This window comes from Oncorhynchus kisutch, unplaced genomic scaffold, assembly GCF_002021735.2.
Source record: "Oncorhynchus kisutch isolate 150728-3 unplaced genomic scaffold, Okis_V2 scaffold1753, whole genome shotgun sequence".
NCBI lineage: Eukaryota > Metazoa > Chordata > Actinopteri > Salmoniformes > Salmonidae > Oncorhynchus > Oncorhynchus kisutch.
This window is the reverse complement of record NW_022263698.1, coordinates 21,607-44,112: the sequence shown is the minus strand read 5'-3', so window position 1 is coordinate 44,112 and position 22,506 is coordinate 21,607. Positions and strand designations below refer to the sequence as shown.

At 36.9% G+C, this 22,506-nt stretch overlaps 1 pseudogene; it reads right to left on the bottom strand.

Moving 5' to 3' along the window:
* Nucleotides 1-519: 519 nt before the first annotated feature.
* LOC116367795 (insulin-like growth factor 1 receptor) overlaps nt 520-22,506 on the bottom strand; it is a 42,866-nt pseudogene continuing 20,879 nt past the window's right edge.

Here is a 22,506-nt window from a genome sequence, read left to right as displayed (position 1 = left end):
TGGAGGGGTCAGGGGGGAGGGGTCAGGGTGTATGGGTCAGGGTGGAGGGGTCAGGGTGTAGGGGTTAGGGTGGAGGGGTTATGGTGTATGGGTCAGGGTGGATGTGGGGGTCAGGGTGTAGGGGTTAGGGTGGAGGGGTTATGGTGTATGGGTCAGGGTGTGTAGGGGTCAGGGTGTGGAGGGGTTAGGGTGTATGGGTCAGGGTGTAGGGGTCAGGGTGGAGGGGTTAGGGTGTATGGGTCAGGGTGAGGGGTCAGGGTGGAGGGGTTATGTGTGTAAGGTCAGGGTGTAGGGGTCAGGGTGGAGGGGTTAGGGTGTATGGGTCAGGGTGGAGGGGTTAGGGTGGAGGGGTTAGGGTGGAGGGGTCAGGGTGGAGGGGTCCGGGTGGAGGGGTTCAGGGATGGAGGGGCGGGTCCAGGAGAGGTCAGGGTGTAGGGTTCGGTGGAGGGGTCAGGGATGGAGGGGTCAGGGTGGAGGGGTCAGGGTGGGGGTCCAGGGTGGAGGGGTAGGGTGTAGGGGTCAGGGTGTGACCTTTAGAGCAGTAGTTGTGTGGTATAGCTCTCTGTCTTCAGCTGTTGCTGCCAGCGGACCAGGTAATAGGTGTGGTTCCCGTTGGGGGAGGCAAGGGGGAGACCAGCGGACCACCAGGTTGGTAGAGGAGTTAGAGTATGTTCTCACATCCAGGGGCATGGACGGCTCTACAGGAAACAGATTATAACAGTTCTCACATCCAGGGACATGGACGGCTCTACAGGAAACAGATTATAACCCCAAACCCCTACACCCAAACCCCTACACCCAAACCCCTACACCCAACCCCTACACCCTAACCCCTTACACCCTAACCCCCCATATTATACAATCAGGTCTGTTCTTAATCAAAAAACCCTAACCCCTACACCCAACCCCTATACCCTACCCTACACCCTAACCCCCCCATATTATACATCAGGTCTGTTCTTAATCAATAAACCCTAACCCCTACACCCCAAACCCCTAACCCCTACACCCTAACCCCTACACCCAAACCCCTACACCCAAACCCCTATACCCAAACCCCTATACCCAAACCCCTATACCCAAACCCCTATACCCTAACTCCTACACCACCATATTATACATCAGGTCTGTTCTTAATCAATAAACCCTAACCCCTACACCCAAAACCCCTACCCCCTAACCCCTACACCCCTAACCCCTACACCCTAACCCCCCATATTCTACATCAGGTCTGTTCTTAATCAATAAACCCTAACCCCTACACCCAAACCCCTATACCCTACACCCTAACCCCCCATATTATACATCAGGTCTGTTCTTAATCAATAAACCCTAACCCCTACACCCAAACCCCTCCACCCTAACCCCTCCACCTACACCCTAACCCCCTGTCCTTTACCTGAGGGGCTGGTTCTGATGTAGACTACTTCACTCTTGGCTCCCAGGATGTCTAACCCCTCCACCCTAACCCCTACACCCCTGTCCTTTACCTGAGGGGCTGGTTCTGATGTAGACTACTTCACTCTTGGCTCCCAGGATGTGTCTATCCTCTGCCACCAGAGTGATGGCCTTGACGTAGATGGCGTACTGGGTCCAGGGCTTAAGAGGCGACAGTAGAACCCCTGGGTCAGAATTCTTCTCCTGGGGAAGGTCCACGTCCACCATGTTCCAACTGTTGGAGCCACAACCGTCCTGGCCGTCCAAACTCTGTGATGTTCTGGTACGCACTGGAGGAGAGGGAGACGCATGGGTTAGAGGATATAGAGGAAGTACAGACAGACTGATGGGTTAGAGGATATAGAGGAAGTAGAGAGACACTGATGGGTTAGAGGATATAGAGGAAGTAGAGAGACTGATGGGTTAGGGGATATAGAGGAAGTAGAGGCAGACTGATGGGTTAGAGGATGTAGAGGAAGTAGAGACAGACTGATGGGTTAGAGGATATAGAGGAAGTAGAGAGACTGATGGGTTAGGGGATATAGAGGAAGTAGAGACAGACTGATGGGTTAGAGGATATAGAGGAAGTAGAGTGATGGGTTAGGGGATATAGAGGAAGTAGAGACAGACTGATGGGTTAGAGGATATAGAGGAAGTAGAGACAGACTGATGGGTTAGGGGATATAGAGGAAGTAAAGACAGACTGATGGGTTAGGGGATATAGAGGAAGTAGAGGCAGACTGATGGGTTAGAGGATGTTCTAGGATATAGAGGAAGTAGAGACAGACTGATGGGTTAGAGGATATAGAGGAAGTAGAGAGACTGATGGGTTAGAGGATATAGAGGAAGTAGAGACAGACTGATGGGTTAGAGGATATAGAGGAAGTAGAGAGACTGATGGGTTAGAGGATATAGAGGAAGTAGAGACAGACTGATGGGTTAGAGGATATAGAGGAAGTAGAGAGACTGATGGGTTAGAGGATATAGAGGAAGTAGAGGCAGACTGATGGGTTAGAGGATAGAGGATATAGAGGAAGCAGATGCAGACTGATGGGTTAGAGGATATAGAGGAAGTAGAGAGAGACTGATGGGTTAGGGTTAGAGGATATAGAGGAAGTAGAGAGAGACTGATGGGTTAGGGGATATAGAGGAAGTAAAGACAGACTGATGGGTTAGGGGATATAGAGGAAGTAAAGACAGACTGATGGGTTAGGGGATATAGAGGAAGTAGAGACAGACTGATGGGTTAGAGGATATAGAGGAAGTAGAGGCAGACTGATGGGTTAGGGGATATAGAGGAAGTAAAGTGATGGGTTAGAGGATGTTCTAGGATATAGAGGAAGTACAGACAGACTGATGGGTTAGGTGATATAGAGGAAGTAGAGACAGACTGATGGGTGAGAGGATATAGAGGAAGTAGAGACACACTGATGTGTTAGAGGATATAGCGGAAGTAGAGACAGACTGATGGGTTAGGGGATATAGAGGAAGTAGAGACTGATGGGTTAGGGGATATAGAGGAAGTAGAGACAGACTGATGGGTTAGGGGATATAGAGGAAGTAGAGAGACTGATGGGTTAGGGGATATAGAGGAAGTAGAGAGACTGATGGGTTAGAGGATATAGCAGAAGTACAGACAGACTGATGGGTTAGGGGATATAGAGGAAGTAGAGCCAGACTGATGGGTTAGAGGATGTTCTAGGATATAGAGGAAGTAAAGACAGACTGATGGGTTAGGGGATATAGAGGAAGTAGAGCCAGACTGATGGGTTAGAGGATGTTCTAGGATATAGAGGAAGTAAAGAGAGACTGATGGGTTAGGGGATGTTCTAGGATATAGAGGAAGTAAAGACAGACTGATGGGTTAGGGGATATAGAGGAAGTAGAGCCAGACTGATGGGTTAGAGGATGTTCTAGGATATAGAGGAAGTACAGACAGACTGATGGGTTAGGGGATATAGAGGAAGTAGAGCCAGACTGATGGGTTAGAGGATGTTCTAGGATATAGAGGAAGTAAAGAGAGACTGATGGGTTAGGGGATGTTCTAGGATATAGAGGAAGTAGAGCCAGACTGATGGGTTAGAGGATGTTCTAGGATATAGAGGAAGTAGAGCCAGACTGATGGGTTAGAGGATGTTCTAGGATATAGAGGAAGTAAAGAGAGACTGATGGGTTAGGGGATGTTCTAGGATATAGAGGAAGTAGAGCCAGACTGATGGGTAAGGGTTAGATATAGATGAAGTAGAGTGATGGGTTAGAGGATGTTCTCGGATATAGAGGAAGTACAGACAGACTGATGGGTTAGAGAATGTTCTAGGATATAGAGGAAGTAGGTAGACTGATGGGTTAGAGGATATAGAGGAAGTACAGACAGACTGATGGGTTAGAGGATATAGAGGAAGTAGAGAGACTGATGGGTTAGAGGATATAGAGGAAGTAGAGACTGATGGGTTAGAGGATATAGAGGAAGTGGAGAGACTGATGGGTTAGAGGATATAGAGGAAGTAGAGAGACTGATGGGTTAGAGGATGTAGAGGAAGTAGAGACTGATGGGTTAGAGGATGTAGAGGAAGTAGAGACTGATGGGTTAGAGGATATAGAGGAAGTAGAGAGACTGATGGGTTAGAGGATATAGAGGAAGTAGAGAGACTGATGGGTTAGAGGATATAGAGGAAGTAGAGAGACTGATGGGTTAGAGGATATAGAGGAAGTAGAGACTGATGGGTTAGAGGATATAGAGGAAGTAGAGAGACTGATAGGTTAGAGGATATAGAGGAAGTAGAGAGACTGATGGGTTAGAGGATATAGAGGAAGTAGAGAAACTGATGGGTTAGATGATGTTCTAGGATATAGAGGAAGTACAGACAGACTGACTGTAGAGTAACTTACGCCTCCTTGTAGTATAGTATGAATGAGATGAGGTCTCTATAGTCTGGGGGTCTGTAGCGCTGCCAGGTCACTTTGATACGGTTTAGACATCGTACTGTTGGACTTGAACCGCAAGATCTTACTCTCACCTGGTGAACACAACCAATCACACAATTTACACAGCCTGTTCACCTGGCAACCAATCACAACCACAGTCAGCTCACCTGGAGAATACAACCAATCACAACGATCAGCCCTAATCCTACAGGTGCTTAGAAACATCTCATCAAACCAGCCCATTACATTGTCTCAGTGTTGAGATCAAACCAGCCATTACATTGTCTCAGTGGTGAGATCAAACCAGCCCATTACATTGTCTCAGTGGTGAGATCAAACCAGCCATTACATTGTCTCAGTGGTGAGATCAAACCAGCCCATTCATTGTCTCAGTGTTGAGATCAAACCAGCCCATTACATTGTCTCAGTGTTGAGATCAAACCAGCCATTACATTGTCTCAATGTTGAGATCAAACCAGCCCATTACATTGTCTCAGTGTTGAGATCAAACCAGCCCATTATAATATCATAGAGCCATACAGTATAATATCATAGAGCCGTATAGTGCAGTATAATATCATAGAGCCGTATAGTGCAGTATAATATCATAGAGCCGTATAGTACAGTATAATATCATAGAGCTGTATAGTATAATATCATAGAGCTGTACAGTATAATATCATAGAGCTGTATAGTACAGTATAATATCATAGAGCCGTATAGTATAATATCATAGAGCTGTACAGTATAATATCATAGAGCCGTATAGTATAATATCATAGAGCCGTACAGTACAGTATAATATCATAGAGCCGTACAGTACAGTATAATATCAGAGCCGTACAGTACAGTATAATATCATAGAGCCGTATAGTACAGTATAATATCATAGAGCTGTATAGTATAATATCATAGAGCTGTACAGTATAATATCATAGAGCTGTACAGTATAATATCATAGAGCTGTATAGTATAATATCATAGAGCCGTATAGTATAATATCATAGAGCTGTATAGTATAATATCATAGAGCTGTACAGTATAATATCATAGAGCTGTATAGTATAATATCATAGAGCTGTATAGTATAATATCATAGAGCCGTATAGTACAGTATAATATCATAGAGCCGTATAGTACAGTATAATATCATAGAGCTGTACAGTATAATATCATAGAGCTGTACAGTACAGTATAATATCATAGAGCTGTACAGTATAATATCATAGAGCCGTATAGTATAATATCATAGAGCTGTACAGTACAGTATAATATCATAGAGCTGTATAGTATAATATCATAGAGCCGTATAGTACAGTATAATATCATAGAGCTGTACAGTATAATATCATAGAGCCGTATAGTATAATATCATAGAGCTGTATAGTACAGTATAATATCATAGAGCTGTACAGTATAATATCATAGAGCTGTACAGTATAATATCATAGAGCCGTATAGTATAATATCATAGAGCCGTACAGTACAGTATAATACCATAGAGCCGTACAGTATAATATAATAGAGCTGTACAGTATAATATCATAGAGCTGTACAGTATAATATCATAGAGCCGTATAGTATAATATCATAGAGCTGTATAGTACAGTATAATATCATAGAGCCGTATAGTATAATATCATAGAGCCGTACAGTACAGTATAATATCATAGAGCCGTATAGTACAGTATAATATCATAGAGCTGTACAGTATAATATCATAGAGCCGTATAGTATAATATCATAGAGCTGTATAGTATAATATCATAGAGCTGTACAGTACAGTATAATATCATAGAGCCGTATAGTATAATATCATAGAGCCGTACAGTACAGTATAATATCATAGAGCCGTACAGTACAGTATAATATCATAGAGCTGTATAGTATAATATCATAGAGCTGTATAGTATAATATCATAGAGCTGTACAGTATAATATCATAGAGCTGTACAGTACAGTATAATATCATAGAGCTGTACAGTATAATATCATAGAGCTGTATAGTATAATATCATAGAGCTGTACAGTATAATATCATAGAGCTGTATAGTATAATATCATAGAGCCGTATAGTACAGTATAATATCATAGAGCTGTACAGTATAATATCATAGAGCTGTATAGTATAGTATAATATCATAGAGCTGTATAGTACAGTATAATATCATAGAGCTGTACAGTATAATATCATAGAGCTGTATAGTATAATATCATAGAGCTGTATAGTACAGTATAATATCATAGAGCCGTATAGTACAGTATAATATCATAGAGCCGTATAGTATAATATCATAGAGCCGTATAGTACAGTATAATATCATAGAGCTGTACAGTATAATATCATAGAGCTGTATAGTACAGTATAATATCATAGAGCCGTATAGTATAGTATAATATCATAGAGCCGTACAGTATAATATCATAGAGCCGTATAGTACAGTATAATATCATAGAGCCGTACAGTATAATATCATAGAGCCGTACAGTACAGTATAATATCATAGAGCTGTACAGTATAATATCATAGAGCTGTACAGTATAATATCATAGAGCTGTACAGTATAATATCATAGAGCCGTATAGTATAGTATAATATCATAGAGCCGTACAGTACAGTATAATATCATAGAGCCGTACAGTACAGTATAATATCATAGAGCCGTATAGTATAGTATAATATCATAGAGCCGTACAGTATAATATCATAGAGCCGTATAGTATAGTATAATATCATAGAGCCGTACAGTACAGTATAATATCATAGAGCCGTATAGTATAGTATAATATCATAGAGCCGTATAGTGCAGTATAATATCATAGAGCTGTATAGTATAATATCATAGAGCCGTATAGTACAGTATAATATCATAGAGCTGTATAGTATAATATCATAGAGCTGTACAGTATAATATCATAGAGCTGTACAGTACAGTATAATATCATAGAGCTGTATAGTATAATATCATAGAGCTGTATAGTATAATATCATAGAGCTGTACAGTATAATATCATAGAGCTGTATAGTATAATATCATAGAGCCGTACAGTATAATATCATAGAGCTGTACAGTATAATATCATAGAGCTGTACAGTATAATATCATAGAGCTGTATAGTATAATATCATAGAGCTGTATAGTACAGTATAATATCATAGAGCTGTATAGTATAATATCATAGAGCTGTACAGTATAATATCATAGAGCCGTACAGTATAATATCATAGAGCTGTATAGTACAGTATAATATCATAGAGCCGTATAGTACAGTATAATATCATAGAGCTGTACAGTATAATATCATAGAGCCGTACAGTATAGTATAATATCATAGAGCTGTACAGTACAGTATAATATCATAGAGCCGTATAGTACAGTATAATATCATAGAGCCGTATAGTACAGTATAATATCATAGAGCTGTACAGTATAATATCATAGAGCTGTACAGTATAATATCATAGAGCTGTATAGTATAATATCATAGAGCTGTATAGTATAATATCATAGAGCTGTACAGTATAATATCATAGAGCTGTATAGTATAATATCATAGAGCTGTATAGTATAATATCATAGAGCCGTATAGTATAATATCATAGAGCTGTACAGTACAGTATAATATCATAGAGCCGTTACAGTATAGTATAATATCATAGAGCTGTACAGTACAGTATAATATCATAGAGCCGTACAGTATAGTATAATATCATAGAGCTGTATAGTATAGTATAATATCATAGAGCTGTACAGTACAGTATAATATCATAGAGCCGTATAGTATAGTATAATATCATAGAGCCGTATAGTACAGTATAATATCATAGAGCCGTACAGTATAATATCATAGAGCTGTATAGTATAATATCATAGAGCTGTATAGTCTAATATCATAGAGCTGTACAGTATAGTATAATATCATAGAGCCGTATAGTACAGTATAATATCATAGAGCTGTATAGTCTAATATCATAGAGCTGTACAGTATAGTATAATATCATAGAGCCGTATAGTACAGTATAATATCATAGAGCTGTATAGTATAATATCATAGAGCTGTATAGTACAGTATAATATCATAGAGCTGTACAGTATAATATCATAGAGCTGTATAGTACAGTATAATATCATAGAGCTGTATAGTATAATATCATAGAGCTGTATAGTACAGTATAATATCATAGAGCCGTACAGTATAATATCATAGAGCCGTACAGTATAATATCATAGAGCTGTACAGTATAATATCATAGAGCTGTATAGTATAATATCATAGAGCTGTATAGTATAATATCATAGAGCCGTATAGTATAATATCATAGAGCTGTACAGTACAGTATAATATCATAGAGCCGTACAGTATAGTATAATATCATAGAGCTGTACAGTACAGTATAATATCATAGAGCCGTACAGTATAGTATAATATCATAGAGCTGTATAGTATAGTATAATATCATAGAGCTGTACAGTACAGTATAATATCATAGAGCCGTATAGTATAGTATAATATCATAGAGCCGTATAGTACAGTATAATATCATAGAGCCGTACAGTATAATATCATAGAGCTGTATAGTATAATATCATAGAGCTGTACAGTATAGTATAATATCATAGAGCCGTATAGTACAGTATAATATCATAGAGCTGTATAGTCTAATATCATAGAGCTGTACAGTATAGTATAATATCATAGAGCCGTATAGTACAGTATAATATCATAGAGCTGTATAGTATAATATCATAGAGCTGTATAGTACAGTATAATATCATAGAGCTGTACAGTATAATATCATAGAGCTGTATAGTACAGTATAATATCATAGAGCTGTATAGTATAATATCATAGAGCTGTATAGTACAGTATAATATCATAGAGCTGTATAGTATAATATCATAGAGCTGTATAGTACAGTATAATATCATAGAGCCGTATAGTATAATATCATAGAGCTGTACAGTATAATATCATAGAGCTGTATAGTACAGTATAATATCATAGAGCTGTATAGTATAATATCATAGAGCTGTATAGTATAATATCATAGAGCTGTATAGTATAATATCATAGAGCTGTATAGTATAATATCATAGAGCTGTATAGTACAGTATAATATCATAGAGCTGTATAGTACAGTATAATATCATAGAGCTGTATAGTACAGTATAATATCATAGAGCTGTATAGTATAATATCATAGAGCTGTACAGTATAATATCATAGAGCTGTATAGTATAATATCATAGAGCCGTATAGTATAATATCATAGAGCTGTATAGTATAATATCATAGAGCCGTATAGTATAATATCATAGAGCTGTACAGTATAGTATAATATCATAGAGCCGTATAGTACAGTATAATATCATAGAGCTGTATAGTATAATATCATAGAGCTGTACAGTATAGTATAATATCATAGAGCCGTATAGTACAGTATAATATCATAGAGCTGTATAGTCTAATATCATAGAGCTGTACAGTATAATATCATAGAGCCGTATAGTACAGTATAATATCATAGAGCTGTACAGTATAATATCATAGAGCTGTATAGTATAGTATAATATCATAGAGCCGTATAGTACAGTATAATATCATAGAGCTGTATAGTCTAATATCATAGAGCCGTATAGTACAGTATAATATCATAGAGCTGTACAGTATAATATCATAGAGCTGTATAGTACAGTATAATATCATAGAGCCGTATAGTACAGTATAATATCATAGAGCTGTATAGTATAATATCATAGAGCTGTACAGTATAATATCATAGAGCCGTATAGTATAATATCATAGAGCTGTACAGTATAATATCATAGAGCTGTACAGTATAATATCATAGAGCAGTACAGTATAATATCATAGAGCTGTACAGTATAATATCATAGAGCAGTACAGTATAATATCATAGAGCTGTATAGTATAATATCATAGAGCTGTATAGTATAATATCATAGAGCTGTACAGTATAGTATCATAGAGCCGTATAGTACAGTATAATATCATAGAGCCGTATAGTATAATATCATAGAGCTGTACAGTATAATATCATAGAGCTGTACAGTATAATATCATAGAGCTGTACAGTATAATATCATAGAGCCGTATAGTACAGTATAATATCATAGAGCTGTACAGTATAATATCATAGAGCCGTATAGTACAGTATAATATCATAGAGCCGTATAGTACAGTATAATATCATAGAGCCGTACAGTATAATATCATAGAGCTGTATAGTATAATATCATAGAGCTGTACAGTATAATATCATAGAGCTGTACAGTATAATATCATAGAGCCGTATAGTACAGTATAATATCATAGAGCTGTACAGTATAATATCATAGAGCCGTATAGTACAGTATAATATCATAGAGCCGTATAGTACAGTATAATATCATAGAGCTGTATAGTATAATATCATAGAGCTGTATAGTACAGTATAATATCATAGAGCTGTATAGTCTAATATCATAGAGCTGTATAGTACAGTATAATATCATAGAGCTGTATAGTCTAATATCATAGAGCTGTACAGTATAATATCATAGAGCTGTACAGTATAATATCATAGAGCTGTACAGTATAATATCATAGAGCTGTACAGTATAATATCATAGAGCTGTACAGTATAATATCATAGAGCTGTACAGTATAATATCATAGAGCTGTACAGTATAATATCATAGAGCTGTACAGTATAATATCATAGAGCTGTACAGTATAATATCATAGAGCTGTATAGTATAATATCATAGAGCCGTACAGTATAATATCATAGAGCCGTACAGTATAATATCATAGAGCCGTACAGTATAATATCATAGAGCTGTACAGTATAATATCATAGAGCTGTACAGTATAATATCATAGAGCTGTACAGTATAATATCATAGAGCTGTACAGTATAATATCATAGAGCTGTACAGTATAATATCATAGAGCTGTATAGTACAGTATAATATCATAGAGCCGTACAGTATAATATCATAGAGCTGTATAGTATAATATCATAGAGCAGTACAGTATAATATCATAGAGCTGTATAGTATAATATCATAGAGCTGTACAGTATAATATCATAGAGCTGTACAGTATAATATCATAGAGCTGTATAGTATAATATCATAGAGCAGTACAGTATAATATCATAGAGCTGTATAGTATAATATCATAGAGCTGTACAGTATAATATCATAGAGCTGTACAGTATAATATCATAGAGCTGTACAGTATAATATCATAGAGCTGTACAGTATAATATCATAGTATAATATCATAGAGCTGTACAGTATAATATCATAGAGCTGTACAGTATAATATCATAGAGCTGTATAGTATAATATCATAGAGCTGTACAGTATAATATCATAGAGCTGTATAGTATAATATCATAGAGCTGTACAGTATAATATCATAGAGCTGTACAGTATAATATCATAGAGCTGTATAGTACAGTATAATATCATAGAGCTGTATAGTGCAGTATAATATCATAGAGCTGTACAGTATAATATCATAGAGCTGTACAGTATAATATCATAGAGCTGTACAGTCTAATATCATAGAGCTGTACAGTATAATATCATAGAGCTGTATAGTATATATCATAGAGCTGTATAGTACAGTATAATATCATAGAGCTGTACAGTATAATATCATAGAGCTGTATAGTATAATATCATAGAGCTGTATAGTACAGTATAATATCATAGAGCTGTATAGTACAGTATAATATCATAGAGCTGTATAGTGCAGTATAATATCATAGAGCTGTACAGTATAATATCATAGAGCTGTACAGTATAATATCATAGAGCTGTACAGTATAATATCATAGAGCTGTACAGTATAATATCATAGAGCCGTATAGTACAGTATAATATCATAGAGCTGTACAGTATAATATCATAGAGCTGTATAGTATAATATCATAGAGCTGTACAGTATAATATCATAGAGCTGTACAGTATAATATCATAGAGCTGTATAGTATAATATCATAGAGCTGTACAGTATAATATCATAGAGCCGTATAGTATAATATCATAGAGCCGTACAGTACAGTATAATATCATAGAGCTGTACAGTATAATATCATAGAGCTGTATAGTATAATATCATAGAGCTGTACAGTATAATATCATAGAGCTGTACAGTACAGTATAATATCATAGAGCTGTATAGTATAATATCATAGAGCTGTATAGTATAATATCATAGAGCTGTACAGTATAATATCATAGAGCTGTACAGTCTAATATCATAGAGCTGTACAGTATAATATCATAGAGCTGTATAGTATAATATCATAGAGCTGTACAGTACAGTATAATATCATAGAGCAGTACAGTATAATATCATAGAGCTGTATAGTATAATATCATAGAGCTGTATAGTACAGTATAATATCATAGAGCAGTACAGTATAATATCATAGAGCTGTATAGTATAATATCATAGAGCTGTACAGTACAGTATAATATCATAGAGCCGTACAGTATAATATCATAGAGCCGTACAGTATAATATCATAGAGCTGTATAGTATAATATCATAGAGCTGTACAGTATAATATCATAGAGCTGTATAGTATAATATCATAGAGCTGTACAGTATAATATCATAGAGCTGTACAGTATAATATCATAGAGCTGTATAGTATAATATCATAGAGCTGTACAGTATAATATCATAGAGCTGTACAGTATAATATCATAGAGCTGTACAGTATAATATCATAGAGCTGTATAGTATAATATCATAGAGCTGTATAGTACAGTATAATATCATAGAGCTGTACAGTATAATATCATAGAGCTGTATGTATAATATCATAGAGCTGTATAGTACAGTATAATATCATAGAGCTGTACAGTATAATATCATAGAGCTGTACAGTATAATATCATAGAGCTGTACAGTATAATATCATAGAGCTGTATAGTATAATATCATAGAGCTGTATAGTACAGTATAATATCATAGAGCTGTATAGTACAGTATAATATCATAGAGCTGTACAGTATAATATCATAGAGCTGTATAGTATAATATCATAGAGCTGTATAGTACAGTATAATATCATAGAGCTGTACAGTATAATATCATAGAGCTGTACAGTATAATATCATAGAGCCGTATAGTACAGTATAATATCATAGAGCTGTACAGTATAATATCATAGAGCTGTATAGTATAATATCATAGAGCTGTATAGTACAGTATAATATCATAGAGCTGTACAGTATAATATCATAGAGCTGTACAGTATAATATCATAGAGCCGTATAGTACAGTATAATATCATAGAGCTGTACAGTATAATATCATAGAGCTGTACAGTATAATATCATAGAGCTGTACAGTATAATATCATAGAGCTGTACAGTATAATATCATAGAGCTGTATAGTATAATATCATAGAGCTGTACAGTATAATATCATAGAGCTGTACAGTATAATATCATAGAGCTGTATAGTATAATATCATAGAGCTGTACAGTATAATATCATAGAGCTGTATAGTATAATATCATAGAGCTGTACAGTATAATATCATAGAGCTGTACAGTATAATATCATAGAGCTGTATAGTACAGTATAATATCATAGAGCTGTATAGTGCAGTATAATATCATAGAGCTGTACAGTATAATATCATAGAGCTGTACAGTATAATATCATAGAGCTGTACAGTCTAATATCATAGAGCTGTACAGTATAATATCATAGAGCTGTATAGTATAATATCATAGAGCTGTATAGTACAGTATAATATCATAGAGCTGTACAGTATAATATCATAGAGCTGTATAGTATAATATCATAGAGCTGTATAGTACAGTATAATATCATAGAGCTGTATAGTACAGTATAATATCATAGAGCTGTATAGTGCAGTATAATATCATAGAGCTGTACAGTATAATATCATAGAGCTGTACAGTATAATATCATAGAGCTGTACAGTATAATATCATAGAGCTGTACAGTATAATATCATAGAGCCGTATAGTACAGTATTAATATCATAGAGCTGTACAGTATAATATCATAGAGCTGTATAGTATAATATCATAGAGCTGTACAGTATAATATCATAGAGCTGTATAGTACAGTATAATATCATAGAGCTGTATAGTATAATATCATAGAGCTGTACAGTATAAATCATAGAGCCGTATAGTATAATATCATAGAGCCGTACGTACAGTATAATATCATAGAGCTGTACAGTATAATATCATAGAGCTGTATAGTATAATATCATAGAGCTGTACAGTATAATATCATAGAGCTGTACAGTACAGTATAATATCATAGAGCTGTATAGTATAATATCATAGAGCTGTATAGTATAATATCATAGAGCGTACAGTATAATATCATAGAGCTGTACAGTATAATATCATAGAGCTGTATAGTATAATATCATAGAGCTGTACAGTATAATATCATAGAGCTGTACAGTATAATATCATAGAGCTGTATAGTATAATATCATAGAGCTGTACAGTATAATATCATAGAGCTGTATAGTACAGTATAATATCATAGAGCAGTACAGTATAATATCATAGAGCTGTATAGTATAATATCATAGAGCTGAACAGTACAGTATAATATCATAGAGCTGTACAGTATAATATCATAGAGCTGTACAGTATAATATCATAGAGCTGTACAGTATAATATCATAGAGCTGTACAGTATAATATCATAGAGCTGTACAGTATAATATCATAGAGCTGTACAGTCTAATATCATAGAGCTGTACAGTATAATATCATAGAGCTGTATAGTATAATATCATAGAGCTGTACAGTACAGTATAATATCATAGAGCAGTACAGTATAATATCATAGAGCTGTATAGTATAATATCATAGAGCTGTATAGTACAGTATAATATCATAGAGCAGTACAGTATAATATCATAGAGCTGTATAGTATAATATCATAGAGCTGTACAGTATAATATCATAGAGCCGTACAGTATAATATCATAGAGCTGTATAGTATAATATCATAGAGCTGTACAGTATAATATCATAGAGCTGTACAGTATAATATCATAGAGCTGTACCGTATAATATCATAGAGCTGTACAGTATAATATCATAGAGCTGTATAGTATAATATCATAGAGCTGTACAGTATAATATCATAGAGCTGTACAGTATAATATCATAGAGCTGTACAGTATAATATCATAGAGCTGTATAGTATAATATCATAGAGCTGTATAGTACAGTATAATATCATAGAGCTGTACAGTATAATATCATAGAGCTGTATAGTATAATATCATAGAGCTGTATAGTACAGTATAATATCATAGAGCTGTACAGTATAATATCATAGAGCTGTACAGTATAATATCATAGAGCTGTACAGTATAATATCATAGAGCTGTATAGTATAATATCATAGAGCTGTATAGTACAGTATAATATCATAGAGCTGTATAGTACAGTATAATATCATAGAGCTGTACAGTATAATATCATAGAGCTGTATAGTATAATATCATAGAGCTGTATAGTACAGTATAATATCATAGAGCTGTACAGTATAATATCATAGAGCTGTACAGTATAATATCATAGAGCCGTATAGTACAGTATAATATCATAGAGCTGTACAGTATAATATCATAGAGCTGTATAGTATAATATCATAGAGCTGTATAGTACAGTATAATATCATAGAGCTGTACAGTATAATATCATAGAGCTGTACAGTATAATATCATAGAGCCGTATAGTACAGTATAATATCATAGAGCTGTACAGTATAATATCATAGAGCTGTACAGTATAATATCATAGAGCTGTACAGTATAATATCATAGAGCTGTATAGTATAATATCATAGAGCTGTATAGTACAGTATAATATCATAGAGCTGTACAGTATAATATCATAGAGCTGTACAGTATAATATCATAGAGCCGTATAGTACAGTATAATATCATAGAGCTGTACAGTATAATATCATAGAGCTGTACAGTATAATATCATAGAGCTGTACAGTATAATATCATAGAGCTGTATAGTATAATATCATAGAGCTGTATAGTACAGTATAATATCATAGAGCTGTATAGTACAGTATAATATCATAGAGCTGTACAGTATAATATCATAGAGCTGTACAGTATAATATCATAGAGCTGTATAGTATAATATCATAGAGCTGTATAGTACAGTATAATATCATAGAGCTGTACAGTATAATATCATAGAGCTGTATAGTATAATATCATAGAGCTGTACAGTATAATATCATAGAGCTGTACAGTATAATATCATAGAGCTGTATAGTACAGTATAATATCATAGAGCTGTACAGTATAATATCATAGAGCTGTACAGTATAATATCATAGAGCTGTACAGTATAATATCATAGAGCTGTATAGTATAATATCATAGAGCTGTATAGTATAATATCATAGAGCCGTATAGTATAATATCATAGAGCTGTACAGTATAATATCATAGAGCTGTACAGTATAATATCATAGAGCTGTACAGTATAATATCATAGAGCCGTATAGTACAGTATAATATCATAGAGCCGTATAGTACAGTATAATATCATAGAGCTGTATAGTATAATATCATAGAGCTGTATAGTATAATATCATAGAGCTGTACAGTATAATATCATAGAGCCGTATAGTATAATATCATAGAGCTGTATAGTATAATATCATAGAGCTGTACAGTATAATATCATAGAGCTGTACAGTATAATATCATAGAGCCGTATAGTATAATATCATAGAGCTGTACAGTATAATATCATAGAGCTGTACAGTATAATATCATAGAGCTGTACAGTATAATATCATAGAGCTGTACAGTATAATATCATAGAGCTGTATAGTATAATATCATAGAGCTGTATAGTACAGTATAATATCATAGAGCTGTATAGTATAATATCATAGAGCTGTATAGTATAATATCATAGAGCTGTACAGTATAATATCATAGAGCTGTATAGTATAATATCATAGAGCTGTACAGTATAATATCATAGAGCCGTATAGTACAGTATAATATCATAGAGCTGTACAGTATAATATCATAGAGCCGTATAGTACAGTATAATATCATAGAGCTGTACAGTATAATATCATAGAGCCGTATAGTACAGTATAATATCATAGAGCTGTATAGTACAGTATAATATCATAGAGCTGTACAGTATAATATCATAGAGCCGTATAGTACAGTATAATATCATAGAGCTGTATAGTACAGTATAATATCATAGAGCTGTACAGTATAATATCATAGAGCTGTACAGTATAATATCATAGAGCTGTACAGTATAATATCATAGAGCTGTACAGTATAATATCATAGAGCTGTACAGTATAATATCATAGAGCTGTACAGTATAATATCATAGAGCTGTACAGTATAATATCATAGAGCGGTACAGTATAATATCATAGAGCGGTACAGTATAATATCATAGAGCTGTACAGTATAATATCATAGAGCTGTACAGTATAATATCATAGAGCTGTACAGTCTAATATCATAGAGCTGTACAGTATAATATCATAGAGCTGTATAGTACAGTATAATATCATAGAGCTGTACAGTATAATATCATAGAGCTGTACAGTATAATATCATAGAGCTGTACAGTATAATATCATAGAGCTGTACAGTATAATATCATAGAGCTGTACAGTATAATATCATAGAGCTGTACAGTATAATATCATAGAGCTGTATAGTACAGTATAATATCATAGAGCTGTACAGTATAATATCATAGAGCTGTATAGTATAATATCATAGAGCTGTACAGTATAATATCATAGAGCTGTACAGTATAATATCATAGAGCCGTACAGTATAATATCATAGAGCTGTATAGTACAGTATAATATCATAGAGCTGTATAGTATAATATCATAGAGCTGTACAGTATAATATCATAGAGCTGTATAGTATAATATCATAGAGCTGTATAGTACAGTATAATATCATAGAGCTGTACAGTATAATATCATAGAGCCGTACAGTATAATATCATAGAGCTGTACAGTATAATATCATAGAGCTGTACAGTATAATATCATAGAGCTGTACAGTATAATATCATAGAGCTGTACAGTATAATATCATAGAGCTGTACAGTATAATATCATAGAGCTGTACAGTATAATATCATAGAGCTGTACAGTATAATATCATAGAGCTGTATAGTACAGTATAATATCATAGAGCTGTACAGTATAATATCATAGAGCTGTACAGTATAATATCATAGAGCTGTATAGTACAGTATAATATCATAGAGCTGTACAGTATAATATCATAGAGCTGTACAGTATAATATCATAGAGCTGTATAGTACAGTATAATATCATAGAGCTGTATAGTACAGTATAATATCATAGAGCCGTATAGTATAATATCATAGAGCCGTATAGTATAATATCATAGAGCCGTATAGTACAGTATAATATCATAGAGCTGTACAGTATAGTATATCATAGAGCTGTACAGTATAATATCATAGAGCTGTACAGTATAATATCATAGAGCTGTACAGTATAATATCATAGAGCTGTACAGTATAATATCATAGAGCCGTACAGTATAATATCATAGAGCTGTACAGTATAATATCATAGAGCTGTACAGTATAATATCATAGAGCTGTACAGTATAATATCATAGAGCTGTACAGTATAATATCATAGAGCTGTACAGTATATATCATAGAGCCGTACAGTATAATATCATAGAGCTGTACAGTATAATATCATAGAGCTGTACAGTATAATATCATAGAGCTGTACAGTATAATATCATAGAGCTGTATAGTACAGTATAATATCATAGAGCTGTACAGTATAATATCATAGAGCTGTACAGTATAATATCATAGAGCTGTACAGTACAGTATAATATCATAGAGCTGTACAGTATAATATCATAGAGCTGTACAGTATAATATCATAGAGCTGTATAGTATAATATCATAGAGCTGTATAGTATAATATCATAGAGCTGTACAGTATAATATCATAGAGCTGTATAGTACAGTATAATATCATAGAGCTGTATAGTATAATATCATAGAGCTGTATAGTACAGTATAATATCATAGAGCTGTACAGTATAATATCATAGAGCTGTACAGTATAATATCATAGAGCTGTACAGTATAATATCATAGAGCTGTATAGTATAATATCATAGAGCTGTACAGTATAATATCATAGAGCTGTACAGTATAATATCATAGAGCTGTACAGTATAATATCATAGAGCTGTACAGTATAATATCATAGAGCCGTATAGTACAGTATAATATCATAGAGCTGTACAGTATAATATCATAGAGCTGTATAGTACAGTATAATATCATAGAGCTGTACAGTATAATATCATAGAGCTGTACAGTATAATATCATAGAGCTGTACAGTATAATATCATAGAGCCGTATAGTACAGTATACATAAAGTATCGTACAGCTTGCTCGGTCTCCGTTGTTCCTGAAGTCGTCCTCCTCAAACTTCTCTGTGATACCCGTCCTCTGCCACATCTTCCGGATCTCCGACATGCAGAGTTTAGGGTTGGATCGGAAGAACAGTTTCCCGGCCCGGATGGTCAGGTTGTGCTGGGTCCAATCCCACAAGAACTGGAGGTGCTGATTGTCTACTGCATGGAAAGCATACATGCTGAGGGGATTGGGGGGGGGGGGAACAGAGGAGAGAGGGGGGAGGGAGAGAGGAGTAAGGTGGGGAGGGAGAGAGAGGAGATAGGTGGGGAGGTAGAGAGAGAGAGATGAGGGAGTCACCAACAGTAAACAGAAATATCCTCTCAGTCTGATGGTCCCCACCACACTAACCCTGCAGTCTGATGGTCCCCACCACACTAACCCTGCAGTCTGATGGTCCCCACCACACTAACCCTGCAGTCTGATGGTCCCCACCACACTAACCCTGCAGTCTGATGGTCCCCACCACACTAACCCTGCAGTCTGATGGTCTCCGCCACACTAACCCTGCAGTCTGATGGTCTCCGCCACACTAACCCTGCAGTCTGTTGTAACATTCAGATGGTCCCCGCCACACTAACCCTGCAGTCTGATGGTCCCCACCACACTAACCTTGCAGTCTGATGGTCCCCACCACACTAACCTTGCAGTCTGATGGTCCCCACCACACTAACCCTGCAGTCTGATGGTCCCCACCACACTAACCCTGCAGTCTGATGGTCCCCACCACACTAACCCTGCAGTCTGATGGTCCCCACCACACTAACCCTGCAGTCTGATGGTCCCCACCACACTAACCCTGCAGTCTGATTGTCTCCGCCACACTAGCCCTGCAGTCTGATGGTCCCCACCACACTAACCTTGCAGTCTGATGGTCTCCACCACACTAGCCCTGCAGTCTGATGGTCTCCGCCACACTAACCCTGCAGTCTGTTGTAACATTCAGATGGTCCCCACCACACTAACCCTGCAGTCTGATGGTCCCCACCACACTAACCCTGCAGTCTGATGGTCCCCACCACACTAACCCTGCAGTCTGATGGTCCCCACCACACTAACCCTGTAGTCTGATGGTCCCCACCACACTAACCCTGCAGTCTGATGGTCTCCGCCATACTAACCTTGTAGTCTGATGGTCTCCACCACACTAGCCCTGCAGTCTGATGGTCCCCACCACACTAACCTTGCAGTCTGATGGTCCCCACCACACTAACCCTGCAGTCTGATGGTCTCCGCCACACTAACCCTGCAGTCTGTTGTAACATTCAGATGGTCCCCACCACACTAACCCTGCAGTCTGATGGTCCCCACCACACTAACCCTGCAGTCTGATGGTCCCCACCACACTAACCCTGCAGTCTGATGGTCCCCACCACACTAACCCTGCAGTCTGATGGTCCCCACCACACTAACCCTGTAGTCTGATGGTCCCCACCACACTAACCCTGCAGTCTGATGGTCTCCGCCACACTAACCTTGTAGTCTGATGGTCCCCACCACACTAACCCTGCAGTCTGATGGTCCCCACCACACTAACCCTGCAGTCTGATGGTCCCCACCACACTAACCCTGTAGTCTGATGGTCCCCACCACACTAACCCTGCAGTCTGATGGTCTCCGCCACACTAACCTTGTAGTCTGATGGTCTCCACCACACTAGCCCTGCAGTCTGATGGTCCCCACCACACTAACCTTGCAGTCTGATGGTCCCCACCACACTAACCCTGCAGTCTGTGGTAATATTCAGATGGTCCCCACCACACTAACCTTGCAGTCTGATGGTCCCCACCACACTAACCCTCAGTCTGATGGTCCCCACCACACTAACCCTCAGTCTGATGGTCCCCACCACACTAACCCTGCAGTCTGATGGTCCCCACCACACTAGCCCTGCAGTCTGATGGTCCCCACCACACTAACCCTGCAGTCTGATGGTCCCCACCACACTAACCCTGCAGTCTGATGGTCCCCACCACACTAACCCTGCAGTCTGATGGTCCCCACCACACTAACCTTGCAGTCTGATGGTCCCCACCACACTAACCCTGCAGTCTGATGGTCCCCACCACACTAACCCTGCAGTCTGATGGTCTCCGCCACACTAACCCTGCAGTCTGATGGTCCCCACCACACTAACCCTGCAGTCTGATGGTCTCCGCCACACTAGCCCTGCAGTCTGATGGTCACCACCACACTAACCCTCAGTCTGATGGTCCCCACCACACTAACCCTCAGTCTGATGGTCCCCACCACACTAACCCTGCAGTCTGATGGTCCCCACCACACTAGCCCTGCAGTCTGATGGTCCCCACCACACTAACCCTGCAGTCTGATGGTCCCCACCACACTAACCCTGCAGTCTGTGGTAATATTCAGATGGTCCCCACCACACTAACCCTGCAGTCTGATGGTCCCCACCACACTAACCCTGCAGTTTGATGGTCCCCACCACACTAACCCTGCAGTTTGATGGTCCCCACCACACTAACCCTGCAGTCTGATGGTCCCCACCACACTAACCCTGCAGTCTGATGGTCCCCACCACACTAACCCTGCAGTCTGATGGTCTCCGCCACACTAGCCCT